The sequence below is a fragment of the Bos taurus genome, chromosome 8 (genome assembly GCF_002263795.3).
Source record: "Bos taurus isolate L1 Dominette 01449 registration number 42190680 breed Hereford chromosome 8, ARS-UCD2.0, whole genome shotgun sequence".
In the NCBI taxonomy this organism is placed as follows: domain Eukaryota; kingdom Metazoa; phylum Chordata; class Mammalia; order Artiodactyla; family Bovidae; genus Bos; species Bos taurus.
In genome coordinates, this window is record NC_037335.1 from 53,663,877 (window position 1) to 53,683,439 (window position 19,563).

Below are 19,563 nucleotides of genomic sequence, written 5' to 3' on the forward strand. Positions count from 1 at the left end.
TGCCAGCCAAGTCGATGGCGCCCGGGGGCAAGAGGGGGTAGTAGGGAGCTGGGAAGCGGAGCCCAGGCGTCTCGAGTCTCGGGGAGCAGCCCCCACACCCCTTGGCCGTGGTGTCCCGGCGCGGGGAAGGTCGAGGCTGCGGTAACCAGCGTGCCCTGATCTCCAGAACCCGCTCCCTGTCCGGATCCAGGTCCCGACAGGTGAGTGAGGTTTGCCAACTCCCAGCCTCAACTCCTCACAGCTGCAAGAGGAGCCGAGCGCGCCAGGGGCGAGGTTGAGTTCCGCCCAGTTGAAACTGAGGCTCTCACAACCAGCCTCAGCACCACGCACCCCGCGGTTTCCTAGACGGGATCCCTAGGCTTCCCGGACGCCCCAGTCCAGCGCGGGCTCGGGCAAAAGCCTGTGTGAGCCTCGGCTGGGCCTGAGCCGGCTGGCGCTGCTCTCGGAGAAGCCGCTGCCCCCGGGTTCTGTTCTATAGGAAAAGTGCGAAAGCGGGGGGTAAATATTCTCCCGGCCCCTTCCTACGCCGCCGGGGATGGGGGAATGGAAAACGGCTGGCTACTTTGCATTTCATGATGGGAAAGACTCCTTCTTTGGAGAGAGGGCTGACCCGTTTGCAGCAGGTTCCCTGCCCCAGCCCTGAAGCCTGACGGCCGCCTATCTCCTGGAACGTCGGGATCAGATTTGAGCTGCACTAACAAAACCTTAAACATTAAAATGCATCTCTTTGCACCCAAATGGAACGATAGAATGCGTATTATAATAACTGATTTTTGTCCTCTGTGTACATTTTGAGGCAGAAGGCAAAGAGGTTAATGGGGAAGGCAGAAAAGGGCAGGTGGAAGGAAGGGAACCTATTGTCCATTGCAATGAAAATTGTTTTTCCTTCTCTTCAAATCAGCATGTGCCATGAAAACACTTTTTGGAGTTAGGCAATTAGTTAATGCTTCCTCTATTAAGAGCAAGCCTGAGTACCTTTCCTAGGAGTAGCATAAAGTGAAAGTCGACTCTTTGCCACCCCATGGACTGTACAGTCCCTGGAATTCTCCAGGCCAGAATACTGGAGTGGGTAGCCGTTCCCTTTTCCAGGGATCTTCCCAAGCCAGGGGTCGAACCCAGGCCTCCTGCACTGCAAGCGGATTTTTTACCAGCTGACACCCAAGGGAAACCCAGTCAGTTCAAACTGAGGAACATATTGAGTGAAGAGAGTGGTATATGTCATTATATAAAGAACTTGACATTAGGATACTATCTGGCTGCAAAGGTCTTATTATTTACAATTTAGGGAATGTAGAGGATCAGGCATTTAAAATGGATGTGCCTACATTATTTTTTTAAAAAATATTTATTTATTAGGCTACATCGGGTCTTAGTTGCTGCAGGCAGGATCTTCTTTGCGTCATGGGGAATCTTTCCTTTCCTGCACAGAATTTCTAGTTGTGACCTGCGGGCAAATGTGCATACATTCTTAAATGCATAACTATTTTAGTTACCTTGCAGGCATAAATTGACAGTAATAGTGACCCCTACAGGAAAGCTCCTGGACATTTCTTACTTGATCATTATCCATTTATTCATACATTTCTCTCTTAGCTCTTACAGATGCATTGACAATTTAAGGATAAGACCCCTTAGCTTCTCAAATGAATAATGGCATCATAATTATTAGTATTTTTTCAATGATGAAAATTAGGGAAATTTTGAACTCCCAAGTTAACTGGAATAACTGACCTGTTAGATCTAAAGTTGCTAAGATTTCAAGAAAGACTTGAAGCTTATTGCTTATGGCAAATCTGCAAAACTTTCCTGAGCTAACCAACTTGGCAGTGTGTATCAGAAGGCATAACTTGTCTATCCCCTTTAACCAAACTAGTAATTCCCCCCTTAAGAAATAATAAGACAAGCCAAAGGTTTTATTTCTAATAACGACAATAATGCAAAAACAATCTAAATGCCCAACAAGGGTGAGAATAGGTCAATAAATTATAGTACATTCATACAATGAGATATATCGATTCAGTTCAGTCGCTCAGTCGTGTTCCAACTCTTTGCGACCACATGAACTGCAGCATGCCAGGCTTCCCTGTCCATCACTAACTCCCAGAGCTTGCTCAAACTTATACCCATCGAGTTGATGATGCCATCCAAGCATCTCATCCTCTGTTGTCCCCTTCCCCTCCTGCCTTCTATCTTTCCCAGCATCAGGGTCTTTTCCAAGGAGTCAGTCCTTTGCATCAGGTGGCCAAAATATTGCAATTTCAGCGTCAGTCCTTCTAGTAAATATTCAGGACTGATTTCCTTTAGGATGGACTAGTTGGATCTCCCTGCAGTCCAAGGGACTCTCAAGAATCTTTTCCAACACCACAGTTCAAAAGCATCAATTCTTCGGTGCTCAGCTTTCTTTATAGTCCAACTTTCACATCCATACATGACTACTAGAAAAACCATAGCTTTGACTAGATGGACCTTTGTCAGCAAAGTAATATCTTTGCTTTTTAATATGCTGTCTAGGTTGGTCATAGCTTTTCTTCCAAGGAGCAAGCCTCTTTTAATTTCATGGCTGCAATCACCATCTGCAATGATTTTGAAGCCCAAGAAAATAGTCTTTCACTGTTTCCATTGTTTCCCTGTCTATTTGCTATGAAGTGATGGGAACAGATGCCATGATCTTAGTTTTCTGAATGTTGAGTTTTAAGCCAGCTTTTCCACTCTCCTCTTTCACTTTCATCAAGAGGCTTTTGAGTTCCTCTTTGCTTCCTGCCATAAGGGTTTTGTCATCTGCATATCTGAGGTTATTGATATTTCTCCCAGCAATCTTGATTCCAGCTTGAGCTTCATCCAGCCTGGCATTTCACATGATGTACTCTGCATATAAGTTAAATAAGCAGGGTGACAGTATACAGCCTTGACATACTCCTTTCCCAACTTGGAACCAGTCTGTTGTTCCATGTCCGGTTCTAACTGTTGCTTCTTGACCTGCATACAGGTTTCTCAGAAGGCAGGTAAGGTGGTCTGGTATTACCATCTCTTTAAGAATTTTCCACATTTTCTTGTGATCCACACTAGTCATTAAATACGTGAATATGTAACAAATATGTGAATAAAAATGATTTAGTGGGAAAACCACAAAATATGTTGAATGTAAAAGTATAATACAAATTTTATTATGGGAACGCACATATGCATCTTTAAGGGACTAAAAGAACATACACCAGCAAGTTAACCTGCTCTGAGTCATAGCTTTTTCGTTGATTTTAATTCTCTGACATAAAATTATTTGGGGCAGCTTGCATAGAGTAATCTAGGCCCTAATTTCCTCAGCTGTAAAAATGAAAGGGGATGAACCAGAATAAACTCACGGAAATCTCCCGGCTCTAACATCAATTATTTCTTTGAAGATTTTTCACTTATAAGGTAGTATAAAAACAATCATAAACCAAAAGTTATTGACCAGTGATAACTAGAGAGGATTGTAAAACTAATATATCACAAGTCAATTATTTTTATATTTCTATGTTTTTTATTCACATCTCTTATTTTCCTTTAAGATCTAGGGAAGGGATGGGAATAATTTTTAAGTTACTGCTTCATTTGCAACATTGTTACTGAAATTCAGTTTATTGTACATCAGTTCGGGATTAAATCTCAGAAATAGAGGTTTGGGTGAAGCAGAAAGAAATAGCTTTATTGCTTTGCTATGGCAACCGGGCGCCACAGCAGGCTCATGCCTCAAGGCTGTGTGTCTGGCCTCTGGAGGGGGTACTGAGGAGTCTTCCTGTGTGCAAGGAGCAGGACGTGATCAGCTCGTGGGCATTCGTCTGATTGGTTGTTAGTGAGATAACTAGGAGTCAGCGTCATCAACCTTCTGGTTCCAACTGGTCTGGAGTCTTAAGTGCAACACACAGTTAACTTTTTCCACCTGGTAGGGGTTTCAGTATCTGCCAAACAGCTCAAAGGACGTGGCTCCGAATATTATCTGTAGCCCTTGAGGAAGAACTAAAGAACCTTGACTTTGTTTAATAGCTAAAGTACTATTTTGTCTTGCTTGACTGTTTTCCTCCTTTCTCCATTTTCTCACTTCTTGATTAAACATATTCCTTGACTAAAGTTTTTCTACCGATAAAAGGCAAACAGAGGACAAAGATGGAGGTCTTTTCTGGGAAGCCTTCCTGGGGTCCTGCTCAGTTACAACATCTTTACAAGAAGGGGGTTTTTGAAAAGAAGTCTCAGTAAAAAAGAATATTTGTTTTCTTAGGTTATTCCCAAGGTGCTGCAATCCCATTTCATTCCTCTTGAAGATCAGAGCACAGCCTGAACATGACTTTTCTGATATCTGCCAAGTGCTGGGCTGCAAAGGTGAATTAATTGCCTGAATGTCCACTGAGCCCATGTCAAGGCTATTACCAGGCTCTGAAAATTCAGACACTGAGACATTCCAGACTTTCAGTGGGCTATAGATAGTAGAAAGAAATAAGACTAAGACTGTAAAATCTGAAGACAGCCCTCCTTGCTTCCTCCCAGAGAGTGGAGCACAGAATAATCTGGGTGGTTGCCCACATCCTCCAGAGGTACACGGTGGGCCCTTCAGCTAACATCTCCCTTCCGCTAAGCCTCACCTCTGCCATCACTCCTGGAATTTCAGACAAACGTAACCATGTGTTCTCCCCACCTCTATGTCTCAGTTCATGCTGTTCCCTCTTCCAGGAATGCTATATTTCACCCAAGACAAAATTAGGTACTTTCTTTCCCAAACACGTCTCTTCTGAGAAACCATCTCCACCCCTTGTCAGTCAGACACATCTTTCTCCGCTGCCTGAGCACCTCCTGTGTTCCTCTCAACATCTCGCTTTATTACGCCTCTTTGTTTCTTCTCCTAATTCGTTAGTTACAGGTAGAGAGTTTTTTCTTGTTCATCTCGGTATTTCTAAATAAAATGTAGTTGACTGAATAAAACTGAAACCACAAAGAATTAGCTGAGATAAGAGAAAGAAGAAACTAGAAGAACATAAAGTTAATGCGGTGGAAAATAGTAAAAAACAAAACAAATGAAAAACCTAGCACCACCCCAATAACAAAAAACCAAGCAAGTCCACAGCAAATCAATATGTGTTTAGGAAGGACTTTGTCCCTTAGAGGGAAAGAGTGCCCTGTTTCTAAGGAAATTCCAAGGAAATGTGTGTGTAGAGGGCTAGAAAGACATCATTCTCTTTGACAAAGGTAGCATGTTAGAATTTTAACAAATAACAGAGAATAAAATGGGCACCCTGGTGGTTCAGACAACAAAGAATCTGCCTGCAATTCAGAAGACCCCGGGTTTGGGAAGATCCCCTGGAGACAGGAATGGCCACCCACTCCAGTATTCTTGCCTGGAGAATTTCATGGACAGAGGAGTCTAGTGGGCTACAGTCCATGAGGTTGCAAGAGATGGACATGACTTAGTGACTAAAACACACATCACACCAAATAGAATAAAAACATGACTTTGAAGTCCACAAGGCTAAAATAGCACTAATAATAATACACCTATGATGCTTTTCAAATTGCACATATGACCCATTCTTAGGTTGTGACCAGCATTTTTTAAGAAAAAGAGTAGTATATCAATAGGAAATAACAAAAATGCAATGTGTATTTCAGTTGTAAACATAAGTATCAACTCTTAAGCAGACAAGTCATTAGTGGGGGTTTGCTTCTCCATATGCTAAATGGGTTGGTCTAAATAATTCCCAATTTTCTAATTCATTTTTCTGAGACCAACATATTCCCAATTTTTCATTCAATTTTATAAGTTCAGTGTGTTCTCTAAAATGTTGTGCGCCCTCCTCTCCCCTCTCTATGCCCCTCATTCTCCACCCAGTCATTTTCAGTTTTGATGAGTGTGGAATGTAAAAGTGAGTGGGGTGGTTGGTGATGGGTATTTAGACAAATAGGTAATAATTATACCTGGTGGTAGAATGTACTTAACATCCATTTTTCTAAGACAGTCAACATGTTAACATGTTTCTCCAAAATATTTTCTGCCTGAAGACCAGAAACTATTTATTATGTAACTTCTACTGAAAAGGCTAGAATCATAGACAATGAAGCCTGCCTTCAAACACACAAGACTGTGAGTGGGCAGGAGTTGCTATTGTTTGTTTCTGAATCTGACTTCCTATGGGAGTTAGGTATCTGAAGAATTTAAGAAGTAGAAATCTTTAAGATGAGGAATTTGGACATTTTTATTTTGCTTTTCTTCCCCTTTTTGCTTAAGTCCTCCCCTCCTCTACTTATATTGCACTCCCCCTGAATGAACAAATGTTAATAACCTATGTTTTCTTCTTTGTTATACTCCTATAATCATGTATAGACTCATAAACACTCATTAATGTAAATACATATAGACCTACAAACACTCGTTAATGTAAATCCGTATATATGGACAGAGTTTGTCATCTTAGTTTAAAAATGAGACTGTATTGTATCACATGAACTCTGTATTTTGATTTTCTCTTTTAACAGTTTCTTGTGGAAATCCAAGTAAACTCTGATTCAGTCTTTCATACATAATATTCCTCAGTGTGAAAGGACTATAGTATATTCATTTTTCCCATTTGAAGGACATTCTCTTTTATTTCTAATTTTGGCCACCAAAAACAAAGCTGTAATAGCATCTTTGTATGTAAGTCTTCATGCACTTGTGTTTTTATTTCTGTGGGATAGATTCTCAGGGAAAAAACTGCTGAACTGAAGGATGCATACATTTTTCATTTCATAGATGTGGCCAGATTCCTTTCCAAAAAAAAGAAAATAATTCACATTTCTACCCAAAATAGAAATACCCATGTCCCTACTAGCAATAAATATGACCACTTATGAATTTTTGGCTGTCTGAAGGGATTCAAATAATATTAAAGTGTTGCTTTACTTTGTATTTCTATGACTACTCGTGAATTTGTACATTTGTTCATAGCTTGTTAGTATTTGCATTTGTTACCCTGTGAATTGTCTATCCACATCCCTTGCTCATTTTTAAAAATTGGGTCATTTGTCTTTATCTTGACAATCTGTAAGAGGTCTTCGGTAGTACATATCAACTCTTTGTTATCTAAATTACAAATTTTCAAATATATTGTTTGTTCTTTTATCATTTTAAATGGAATCTTTTGCCATCAAAATTTTATTTTTACATATCCAAGTATCTCTATTTTCTTGTGTAACTTCCAGAGCCCCAGTCTTTGTAAGAAGGTCTCTCCATTTTTAGATTATACATGCAACATCTTAGATTTTCTTGCAAGCACTTTTATTATTTCACTTTTGAAATTTAAATATTTGATCCATCTGGTGTTTATTTTTTTTAAAATATGTAAGATAGGACAGTAATTTTATTTTCTTCCAGATGGATTGCCAGTTGTACCAACATCATTTGTTGAATAGTCCATTCTTTTTCCAATGACTTAAACTTCAATCTTTGTCATGTATTACACTCTCATATTGATTGAGATCCATTTCTTTGAGTCTACACTGTTCCACTGAGCTAGCTATTTCTTTCTACATCCATACCATCCTGATTTGATTACAGGGGCTCTTTGAAACATTTTGATATCTGATAGGCCGTTGGAGAAGGAAATGGCAACCCACTCCAGTGTTCTTGCCTGGAGAATCCCAGGGATGGCGGAGCCTGGTGGGCTGCCATCTATGGGGTCGCACAGAGTCGGACACGACTGAAGCGACTTAGCAGGAAAACCTGGCACCAAACATATGGAAGTACTAAAGAGAGTTGTTGAATGAACAGAGCTAACATGCAATGAGTAATCACCAGGCACCAAGAACTGTGCTAATCACTTTTTACAGCCTAAGTCACGTCATCCTCACAACAGCCCTGTATGGCAGGTGCTGTTTTTTCCCCCACATTTTACAGATGAGGAAAATAAGGTACAAAAAAGGGTACAATTGACATGTTCACAGAACTGGAGGGTGACAGAACTGGGATTCTAACGCCAGTCTGACCTCAGAGCCCATGCTCTTATCCACTATACTATGCTACCTACAATGAACAAACAAACACAGAAGTGGATCTGGTGCAGGAATCACTACTATTTATTTAGAATATATTTCACTTTTTTGTTGGAGTCCACGTGCCTGGGCTGTATTGTGCATTCAAAATAAATTCACATTGTCTTTCTGGGAATAATGTTGAGCTTTTTAACTTTGAATCTGCCCTGAACACTGATTCACCATTGTTATAGCAATTTTTCAGTCCAAGAAAAAGTAGATGGTCTAAGCAAAAGACATGTTTGTTTGGCATCCCTATGGGAGATAGTGTCCAGCATTATATGGAAATCCTATTTCATCCCTGAGGATTACAAGGAACTAAGAGGGGTTCTTAGCCATCTGATGCAAAGAGTCAACTCATTGGAAAAGACCCTGATGCTGGGAAAGGTTGAGGGCAGGAGAAGAAGGGGGCAAGAGAGGATGAGATGGTTAGATAGCATCACCCACTCAACGGACATGAATTTGAGCAAACTCCAAGAGATAGTGAAGGACAGGGGAGCCTGGCGTGCTGAGGTCCATGGGTTGCAGAGAGTTGGACATGACTTGCGACTGAACAACAACAATAATAAATAAGGCTTCTGGTTCCATTCACAACACATGACCCAGGTGTGGCCTATCAGAGCACTCCATCTCCTTAATCACAGAGATTGGTTTAGAGCTGTGCACATGACCTACATGCCTGGCCAATGAGAACATTCCATCTTTTAACCAGAGATTGGTTCAGGGAATGCTAAAGGAAATCCTTCTTGAAACTTCCCAGAGCCATCTTAAAGTCTGTGTTCCCCATTCTCTAGAAGAACAAGTTTGAAAATATGAAATAATCTGATGGCCATCTTTGCAAAGATATGGGGCATTTCTCCCTGTGTATGACACCAACATAGATAGAATGTGAGCCAAGAAATGAAGAGAAAGAGAATATTCTTCTCATGATTTGAACACCTGAATTCAGATAACTAGTTACTAGGTCAATGAATTTCTTTGATTGTTTAAGCCAGGTAGATTGGATTTCTATGTCTTGCAACCGAAAGAATCATGGCTAATGTATCTGACCCATGAGAAATTAAGAGGTGGGTATTAGTTTGTACAAAAAATTGAATACCTTGGTTTCTATTAATAATTTATAGTGCCCTAATATTTCAATGCCTACTTTATTACCTTCTATAAGAAAGACTAATGGTAAATGGTCATCAAACTCTTCCTACTTTGTCATAAGAATAAGCTGGACATGGATCAGGAAGCAATCAATATAAATGAGCAAATAGGTCTTTTTAGAGTTGGCATGGGGATTGTGTTTTGGTTTGAGTTCCTACCAAATTTTCTTTCTTGATTACTGCTACTTAAGGATCTGTGGTCAGATAGGTTTTTTAAAAATGCATGTGTTAGTAAATTTTTAGGAGTGGCAAATTTACAAAAATTTCTGAATATGTAAAAGAACTAAACATTTGAACCAAATTGTATAACAAGCGCTCTCTTTAATATGGTGTCAGTTGATTTTTAAAAGCCAGCTTGTCAGAAAGATCTGTACTTGTATCAAGATTACATCGTTGAATCTGAAGAAATACAAACAATAAGTGTATTGCTAGTAAGGCCAGTCAGTCTAGCACCGGCACTGTAGAATTTAGAGAGCAAAGGCATCCTGGTAAATGATTACATAAACTAAAAGACTTCTCTTTAGTCTGAGTGCAGTTTGTTTCTGTTTGGCTGATTTATGTAAGAGTAACATGGTTTCCCTCTGGCCATTGTCTTTATTTTCTTTGGCTCTTTAACCATTATGTGTGCCAGAAGCGGCCTAGGACCCTGAGCTGCCTTAGGAGCCAAATGACCTACTGGCCAGCGCAAACACGTCTGACAGGTTCAGTGACCTCCCCGCCCCCCACCTCTCCCACAAAGAGCTGAGCCAGCCAGGCATGGGCTGTTATCCAGCGGTATGCAAACAGGTCCAGGGGTATTTCTGAGTTCAAATTCTGACTTGGGCCGCAAGGCTGTCTTCCAGACTACCCTGACAAATGCTGTCAGTCAAGCCATGCCATCTTCTTCCATGCATGTTTATCCTTATGGCAGGGATCAGAGAAATGCAACTCCTGGTCCGCAGGGAGACTGGTCTAGCACTATTTTTAGCCTACCCTGAAAGTACTTAGATGTGGGTCATGGGCTCCAGGATCACAAAGGAGGGGAGCTCTTTGGGAGAGAATGTTTTCTCTATTACAAATATTCTCTTAATGAGTACACTAGTGTTTAACCTCCTTCCTTGGACATAGTCCTTACTCAGCATAATACTTCTTTTATAAACAATTAACTAATTCATTTTAAGCTCTGTTACTTTTTTGGGAGTTTTGCTCATATGCCTGCTGAGGTTTCTCAGAGACGTGGACTATCCAGAGAGATTCCCGGTGCCCCAGAACAGGTTGTCATGATTTGTTCTCATCCTAAAGGTCTGGCTGGGGCAAGAGCTGAGGAGCTTGTCACCAGTGGTGGGAGGAATGTTGAGGCTCTCAGGGTTCTTGATTTGCCTCCCTTTTTCCATCCAGCTCCTGCCTGCCCTCACCTCTTAACACTAAAAGACAGCAACAACACCCCCATTCGTTGTCATGAATATGTTCCAGGCACAGCATAAAATTCTGTTGGTGGATCATCTCATTTAAAGGTGCTAGGCTTATCCACCTTTATCCATCTTTAAAGACGTGAACATTGAGGTTTGTAGAGGTTAAGGTTAGGGAAGTGGTGGACCCAGAACTGTTAAATCCAGAACTATCTGCCTCTCACATCTTTACTCTTAACCATAATCATATACTGGGCTACTTTAGAGCCTCCCTTGTGAGGATGCGGGGGTGGGGGTAGGGTGGGGTGTCTGTGTGGAATTATTGTTTAGTCCACCAGGCTCCTCCATCCATGAGATTTTCCAAGCAAGAATACCGGAGTGGGTTGCCATTCCGTCTCCAGGGGATCTTCCCAACCCAGGGAGCAAACCCATGTCTCCTACTTGACAGGAGTATTCTTTACCACTGAGCCACCTGGGAAGCCCTGTGGGGGTACATGATGGGGGGTGGTTACTCAGAATACTTCTAAATAAAATTAAAAATTAATTTCTATCTCTGTGTGCTATATAACTTTAATATGACTAAAGTTTTCCTTACTTGCTATTTGGAAATTGTTCTAGTGTAGAAAAAATTTGCAAGAATGCTATAATGAACACCAGTAAACTCTTCACCCATTGTGAACACTTCCCCCATATCTGTTTTATCTTCTCTCACTCTCTCAAAATGTATATTTGCTAAACTACTTGAAAGTAAGCTACAGACATCATGATACTTCTCCCCTGTATAATTCAACCAGTGTTGCCTAAGAATTAGGATATTTTCCTACAAAAGCTCTGTATGATGATCACACCTAAGAAATTTCACAATTTCATAATATAATTTAATGTACAGTGCATATTTAATTTTAACCAGTTGCCTCAAAAGTATATTTTATAGCTTTAAAAAAAAAAATCTAAGATGTAATCAAAGCTTACCCACTGCAGTTGGTTTTTATCTTCTTAGTCTCTAATCTAGAGCCTTCCCTCCGCCTTTTGTTGCTTTTCATGCTATTGATTTTTTTTGACAAGTTCAGGCCACTTGTAGACTATCCCACAGCTTCAATTTATCTGAGGGTTCCTCATTATTTGATTCTAGTTAAAAAATATTGGCAAGAACAGTACAGGTCATTTGGGTAGTTCTTATTTCATTATATTTGGAGTAGGAAATAGCAACCCACTCCAGTATTCTTGCCTGGAAAATTCCACAGACAGAGGAGCCTGGTGGGCTACAGTCCATGGGGTCACAAAGAGTCAGACATGACTGAGCACTCACACACACACACACACACACACACACACACACACAGTGGGAATATGATTTAAAATATTAAACTCATACATTAAAACAAACCAAAAACAAGAGTATAGTTGATTTCTTTTCTGATCGATGGATGAGAAAACCCAGTGACTTGACCCCTTGCTATTCATAGTGTGGTCAGCAGACTTCCGACATTTAAAGCCCCAGCCCCACCCCCTCACCCCCCCACCCCAGATCTACTGAATCAAAATCTGCATTTTAACAATATTCCCAGGTGATTCGCATGCACGTTAAAATTTGAGAAGGACCAATTCAAGATATTAACTAGAAGATGGACACCTGGCATACTGGCTTTTCCAAATCAAAGGTTTATTTGTGGCAGACACTCTTAGGACATAATATCCATTTCCTCTTTTTCCTGACTTAAAGGAAAAATTGTACCTAGCTAAAAAGCTATGTTTTCAATCTCTCTTGAAGTTAGAAGTTGCCATGTGACACAGTTGTGGCTGATGAGATGGAAATGAAAGTCACTGGCGGAAGGTTTTAGAAAAGAGTGAGGATTCATTAGGGGAAACACTACCACAGTAACCACATACATGGGTTATTTTAACAACAGGAGGTCCTGGTAAGGAATGCAGAACGAACAAGCTACCACCAACCAGAAGAATTAGGGAAAGGTCAAAAGGAGAGAGGAGATGTCAGCCCATCTGTCCTGCTAACCTCCCAGAATCATCCTCGCTGGAATCTCCATCTCGGCTGAGTGCTGCTCAGGTTACCAGAGGGACCTCGAGTCCGAATGATTGGCTGGGAACAACCTGAGACTTTGAGCCATGTTGCGGAGCAGTTCTCCTGGGTTTCCTTACCCTGCTACTCTCCACCCAGGTGCCCCATGCCCTTAAAGCCTACTAACAAAAAAGAGTGAACCCAAGACTTGCCTTACCCTGTGTTACAAATGTTTTTTTCTTCTCATGAGACAGTAATTCTAGCCTTTTTGGTGGCTCACTGTCTCTATAAATTTCCTGTGACTTTAGCGTGGAAAGGGAAATGTGTGTGTACATGTGTACACTATGGCATATGTCTTTCCAAATTGTTATGTGTCCTGTTCCAAAAATATGTGAAATAGTTCTTATATCTCAGTTTTTATCACTGCTCCGGATTAGCCTTTGCCCAGAAAAATATTTAATCTCTAGTACTTGGCTTCTTCTCCCCTAGGTACAATTAATTCCTGCTTGGATGTAATGAGTTCTCACTCCAATTTTGAAACCCCTCCCACCCCATAATCTATTGGTAAGTCTTTTTAGTCAGTAGAAGGGTTAAATATTTGTTGAATGAGTCTATTTGTTAAACATTTATTAAGCACTCTATTTGCAAGGACTGCACCTGGCCAAAGTGGTTGGCAAACTTTTCTATAAAGGGCTAGATAGTAAATACTTTGGCTTTATGAATCAAGAGACAAAAGTGCATCTTACATTGCCACTTACGTGATTATTTAAAATACAACTTAAAAATGTTACTTCATACTTTATACTTCACATCTTCACATACTTTACTTCACAAAACTTAACTCAAAATGAATCAAAGATTTAAAATGTAAGAGCTACAACTATAATATTTTTAGAATAAAACACGGGAGTACCACTTCGTGACCGTGGATTAGGCAATGGTCTTTTAGATATAATACCAAAAAGCAAGAAAAGAAAAAAATAGATAACTTATATTTCACCAAAATTAAAATTTTTATGCATAAAAAGAAAATTATTAAGGTAAAATATGGAAGGGAAGGAAATGTTTGTAAATCATATGTCTGATAAGTGTTTAATATTCAGAATATATAATGAAACTCCTGCAGTCAACACAAAAAACCAAATAACCCTTTTAAGATTTTTAAATGGGCAAAGGACTTGAATAGACATTTCTCCAAAGAAGATAAACCAAAGTTTGAAAAGATGCTTAACATCATTAGTCACTTGTGTGTGGACGCATGTTCAGTCATGTCTAACTCTTTGGGACCCCAATGGAACTGTAGCTTGCCTAGTTCCTCTGTCCATGGGATTTTCCAGGCAAGAATACTAGAGTGGGTTGCCATTTCATCCTCCAAGAGATCTTCTGGACCCAGGGATAGAACTCACATTTATTGTACCTCCTGCCTTGGCAGGCAGATTCTTGACCACTGTGCTACCTGGGACTTAAGTAGTGACCTTAAAAATCAGTAGCTTAAAATTGGGAATGGTGGAGGAGTATTTCAACCATGGAAATCAGTGCTCATTACCAGTACCACAGTCCTGCACGGCTCCCTGTTAACCATTTACCAGGATACCACTGGGTGGGTCGTCTCATATCATGAAAAGAAAGCAGGCCCCTTTTGCTAATGCTGCTCTGAGCCTGGGAACATAGCCATTGCATCTCCAGCAACTGATGTGGGCCCTGCACCTCAGATGTGCCCCAACGGGAAGTGTGGGATTCCTAAGACGCATGGTGTCCTAGGTCAGGGGACCTCAGAGTAGACACAAACATGGTCTTATCAGTAGGTATGGGAGCTTCCTAGCAGCTACGCATACAGTGTGGAATTCCAATTGCAGACTTCTAGGGTTTGCCAAGTTTCACTTGCCGTTGTTTTATCCTGGGACTCTCATCTCTAAAGATGCTTAAAATACCCACCATAGAAATATACTGGGCAAACTGAAAACAGAATGAAAGTTTCAGGGACCTTTTAAGTTTCAGCAGCCCATCTCAACGGGACAGGCCCATAGTCCTCTAAACTGCAAAAGCGCTCCTTCAAGGCTCCTAAGGGCCAAAGCAGTGTGGTCAAAGGCCTGTGCCAAAGGGAACCCCATCAGCTCTTTGCTACTATGGTTTGGTTTAATTACCCTCTTAATTAAAGAGGGTAAGCTGCCTTATTTTACCCATAGGTTTTTGGAACAGAAAAATATCTGGCCTTTGCATTCTTGAAGAAAACAGGAAGAGAGAAAATCAACCCAGATCAGATTTCAAGTCTTGAGGGATAAGAATTCAAAGAAAAAAAGAATCTTTTCAGAATTGCCTGTGTATCTTCTTAGATTTTAGAGACCCTCGTTTTATAACCAAGGCCTTGTTTTGCAGGGATCTAGGAGGCTCCCTGAAATAGACTGGGTTCAGTGCCTTGTGGCTGCCCTGGTGGCTCAGATGATAAAGAATCTGTCTGCAACATGGGAGACCTGGGTTTGATCTCTGGGTTGGGAAGATCCTCTGGAGAAGGGAATGGCAACCCACTCCAGTATTCTTGCCTGGAGAATCCCATGGACAGAGGAGCCTGGTGGGCTACAGTCCATGGGGTCGCAAAGAGCTGGACATGACTGAGTGACTAAGCACAGCAACCACTCTAGTATTCTGCCTGGGGAATTCCATGGACAGAGGAGCCACAGGGTCACAAAGAATCTAACTCGACTGAGTGCCTTTCACTTTTCAGTGCCCTGTAATACCTGGAGCCAAATTTTAGTTAGCCTTGGCAATGAAACAAAGGTAATGCATACATAACTTAAGAGAACCTACCCTTAACCACGGCCTTTCACTCTCCAAACCTGATCAACACTTCAGTAAAGGCTTTAAATAAATACGGAGTAGCTGATGAACATGAAAATGACTCAGAATCAGACAACAAAAGAGAAAAATAAGACGCTGGCTAACTAAGTTGCTCCGTACACACTGTCAAATGAACCACTGTCGTTCCTTGGGGTCAAGTTCTACTCCCACCTCTTTGCTATGGTTGAATTGGCATTTCAAGAGCAGAAACTGCCTATCACATCCTAAGGGAAAAACGGGAGGAGGCTGGGAAGATGAAGGGCCAAGCAGAGCAGCTCTCAGCAACTTTTAATTGTTTCCAGGATAGGTCAGAAAAAAATCTGACTAGGCAGGCTTACTCTAGGAGTTGAAAGGTCAAGTTAAAATATTTGGCTCAAATAATATTCAGTGAGTTCCTGTCTTTTTCTGTGCATGGAGGGGTCTTCAAGATGATGATAGAGATGGGATGGACCAAAGGTCAGGTCCTGGTAGGTCAAACCCCAGCCAGAGTGAGGAGCGCTAGAGGTACTGCTTAACATCCCTGTTTCTAGGCAGAGAGGCCGTGAGAACTATCACGCCAGGCCCGTACTAATAATGACAGTCCCCAGCACAACATTTCCTTCATAGGAAGATACAAAGAGAAGGGACACCACTGACTGAAAACAGTCTCTAAAACATGGAAAGGATAGCAGAGCCTTAAAACTAAGGCTTTTAAGGAAAAATGACACTTTCTTTTCAAAAGTGTATGGACAGAATATGATTTTAAAAGATAGAAAATTCCATAAGCAAGGATTGGGCTGCCAAATACAAAAACCTTATCACAAGTAGCAGGAGTCTCCTGTTTCGGTTTCACATCCCTCCATACACACCAATTTTCTGGAAAGAACTTGGCGCTATCACCCCAACTTCACAAAACTGCCAGAAAAAGAAAAGCTAGATTTCAGCTTCTCTCAAAAGCCTTGATGTATGTTTCTAAAAGTCACCGTCTTAAAAGACATCTACCTCAGGTCCTTTGTCACGTGGAGTGGACCCACGCTCCCAGGCCTGAGACAGGAAACCCTAGCCAAGCCTCTGCCTGTGAGGCCTGCGTTCTTTCTCTGAAGAGACGGCCTCAGGGTGAAGACACGTGGCTTGTTATAAGTCTTTATTGAGCAGCTATTTAACCTTGTTTTAACAAATTGCTTGCAACCTAAATTAGGGCAAGATTTAAAAAAAAAGAAATTTGATAAATACTATCAATATAAATGTTTCCACTAAAGAAGTTGGAAATTTCTGATTATATTCAGAAAGGAAATTCTTTTTTATTTGTTTAAAAACTATTGAACCTATCTACTTTGGGACATGGACGTGCATCATATAGTGCTTTAGAGAAGGAACGATTGATCCCAATACTCCTTATAATGCAAAAACATTCTAGGAGAGGCTTAGGCAACTTCAAGAGAAGGAAAACTCAAGAATGAAGAATACTGTAGTACAAACTTATGGCCAAAAATACTGTATTTTTAACCAGCAAGATCATTGGGGCATTATTATACAACATTAGGTGTTTTTTTTTTTGCAAAACTAGTTCCCATCCCCAAACAATAGACAATACATGCATTTGAATGACATTTTAAGAACAGTAAATATGATTCTTTTAAATACTGCAAGTTAAAAATGTTTTCTGACAAAACTCCCTAAATACATAAGTCTAGGAAGGGTTTCCAACATGATGACAGGTGAGGAATCCAGCAAGTTGCATTTAGAGAGTTCTTTGAGGAAAAGAAATCCACCAAAAACATGTGTTTCAGTCAAAGTAACCTGAACAAAGTTACATAGTAATTTTCCATCTTTCTTTTCTAAATTTAAAAATATTGTACTGACGAATATCTTCCTCCCTGTTTTTTTTTTTTTCTGTCTACCAAAGCTTATATGGAAGTTAGAATTCCTTCATCCAAGTGAGATCCAATTTTACCCATAGATGTTTTCATAACGTGTACATGTTGTTTACTATTGGGTTGGAATCATACAGGGAAATGGAGGATCCATGGTAAGGGAGGTAAGAAGAAAATTAATACTTGAGCACCTACTATGTGCTAGGTGTGTATGCATACTTTGAACAGATGATTCTAGAGGCAAGAGGGTTACTGAAGAGCATTGGTAGTTGAGACAGCAAGAAATTGTTATCCTGTGAGAAAAACAAATGGCAACTTTATACTAAGTATCTACGAAGCAGCAGGTGCCTGGCTCCAAAAATCTCTAGCTAATCGTATACAACTAAGCCATTTCTTTTCCTAAATTGATGGAATCAAAATGAAATCCCAAAGACATAGTTACCAGGACAGATCTATTAATGCTACATATGCTGGAAATATGTAGAGATAGATAAACATACAATATTACTAGTTTCAATTTTTGTGTGTTTCTAACCAAAGAAAAGTCTTTGGAAGAAAATATGTATACCAAGCACACCTTATCTGTCAATTGAGATGTTGTCAATTACCAATTAAGTGGTTTTAAACCCTTATTTAATTTTAAGAAGAGCAGCAATATACGTTACAATATTTGGGTACACTTTATTTTTATATGGGTTAACATTCTGCTATATTTCATTTCATTCATTCTTTTTGAGAAACTGAAAACAAAGGGAAATTGAGGGTAACTTGAAGATTATTTCCAACCAGTATCTGAGTCTTGCAGTATCTCATTATGCAGCCCTTTCTTCCCATTATTTTTATATATTTTTTTGCAAATAATAGTCATTTTTGACCCATATCCAGCATAAATAGCTTTTCACCCATTACTAACTTAAGACAACTAAAATTTACAATCATGTGGCAGTATAAATTTTAAAATTACAGTTCGTACACCTTGACAATCAAGATAGTCTGAAGTACAAAAAGTAAATTGTCCTTTAGCTGAATTACCTTTTTAAATATCAGACCTGCTAGCTAATCTACAAAAAATTACAAGTTTCGGTGTTCTTCAAATACCTTTTGTAGATGTCATCTGCTAGTAAACAACATATGCAGGTTTCTAGAATATTTTCTCCCCCACTCAATTCATGACATTCAACAGAGCTCTTTATATGAAAATGTATCGAAAAACAAACAACTTTGAAGGGAGTTATTTACTTTTGAATGGGTGTGTTATTTCCCTTTGTTTCAGATATGAGGCACAAACTTCTGAATTTAAGCTCTGTAAGGCATAGTACAAACCTCCAATTTACAAACAAGGGATTCTCTGTGGGTTGGAACTGCCATGTCACGCAAAAAAGGGCAAAATCATCTGTAAACTGGTACACTGCAATGTGTTAAGTGAGTCATGAGACGGCTGCTTGCCTTGGTCTGCGGAAGAAAGGTTTCTGTGTTTTTGTTTTTGAATAAGACATGCCCAAGTCACCACACAACTTGCCACAGGCCTCCGTTACTGAGAGCATCAACAAGAGGGGTCCAGCGGCACACGCTTAGAACGCTTGCAATCACAATAATATAAAGCATGAGTAAACTTCGTTTTTATACAAAACTGAAAAGAATCCCTTCCCACCCCAGCCCGTTCAGTAAAACCCCAAAGAAACAAAAAAGAAAATCCTTTAGCTTCAATTGACTAGTGTGGATACAATCGGTTTCTATGCATCACTGTAACCAGGGTGATCAATTTTTTCCCTTCTCAAGAAAAGGGATCTTATCATGCACCCTAAGATGAACAGTGAAACCACAAACCTCAATTCTGCATAGCAATTCCATCCCAATTTCATGAAGACAAATATAACAATCTTTCCCTGTTTTGCTCAGCTTCTTGGAGCTCTGAGATCAGGTTTAATTGACTACATCTACTATAGCTCTATTAAATAGAATATCCTGATTCCCTAAAACTGTTAACACTTATGATCTTGTGATGAGGTTTTCTCTATACACACTGTAGGCCTTCAAATGTTGTTTATACTTTTTTTTTTCCTTTTTTATCTTTTTTTTTTTTTTTTTTTTTGCTGCACCAAATTTAAGATCGCCCTTTCAGGCAAGCAGTGGTCGCTAGCTATTAAAACATTTCCTTAGTGGATCACAATAGCTTCTAAAACTGCCTTTCTAATAAAGGCCATCAGAGAGGTAATACTAAACTGTGAGTTTGCCAAATAAGAATATGAATTGTATAAAAGCTCATATTCCAATCCTAGGTCAAA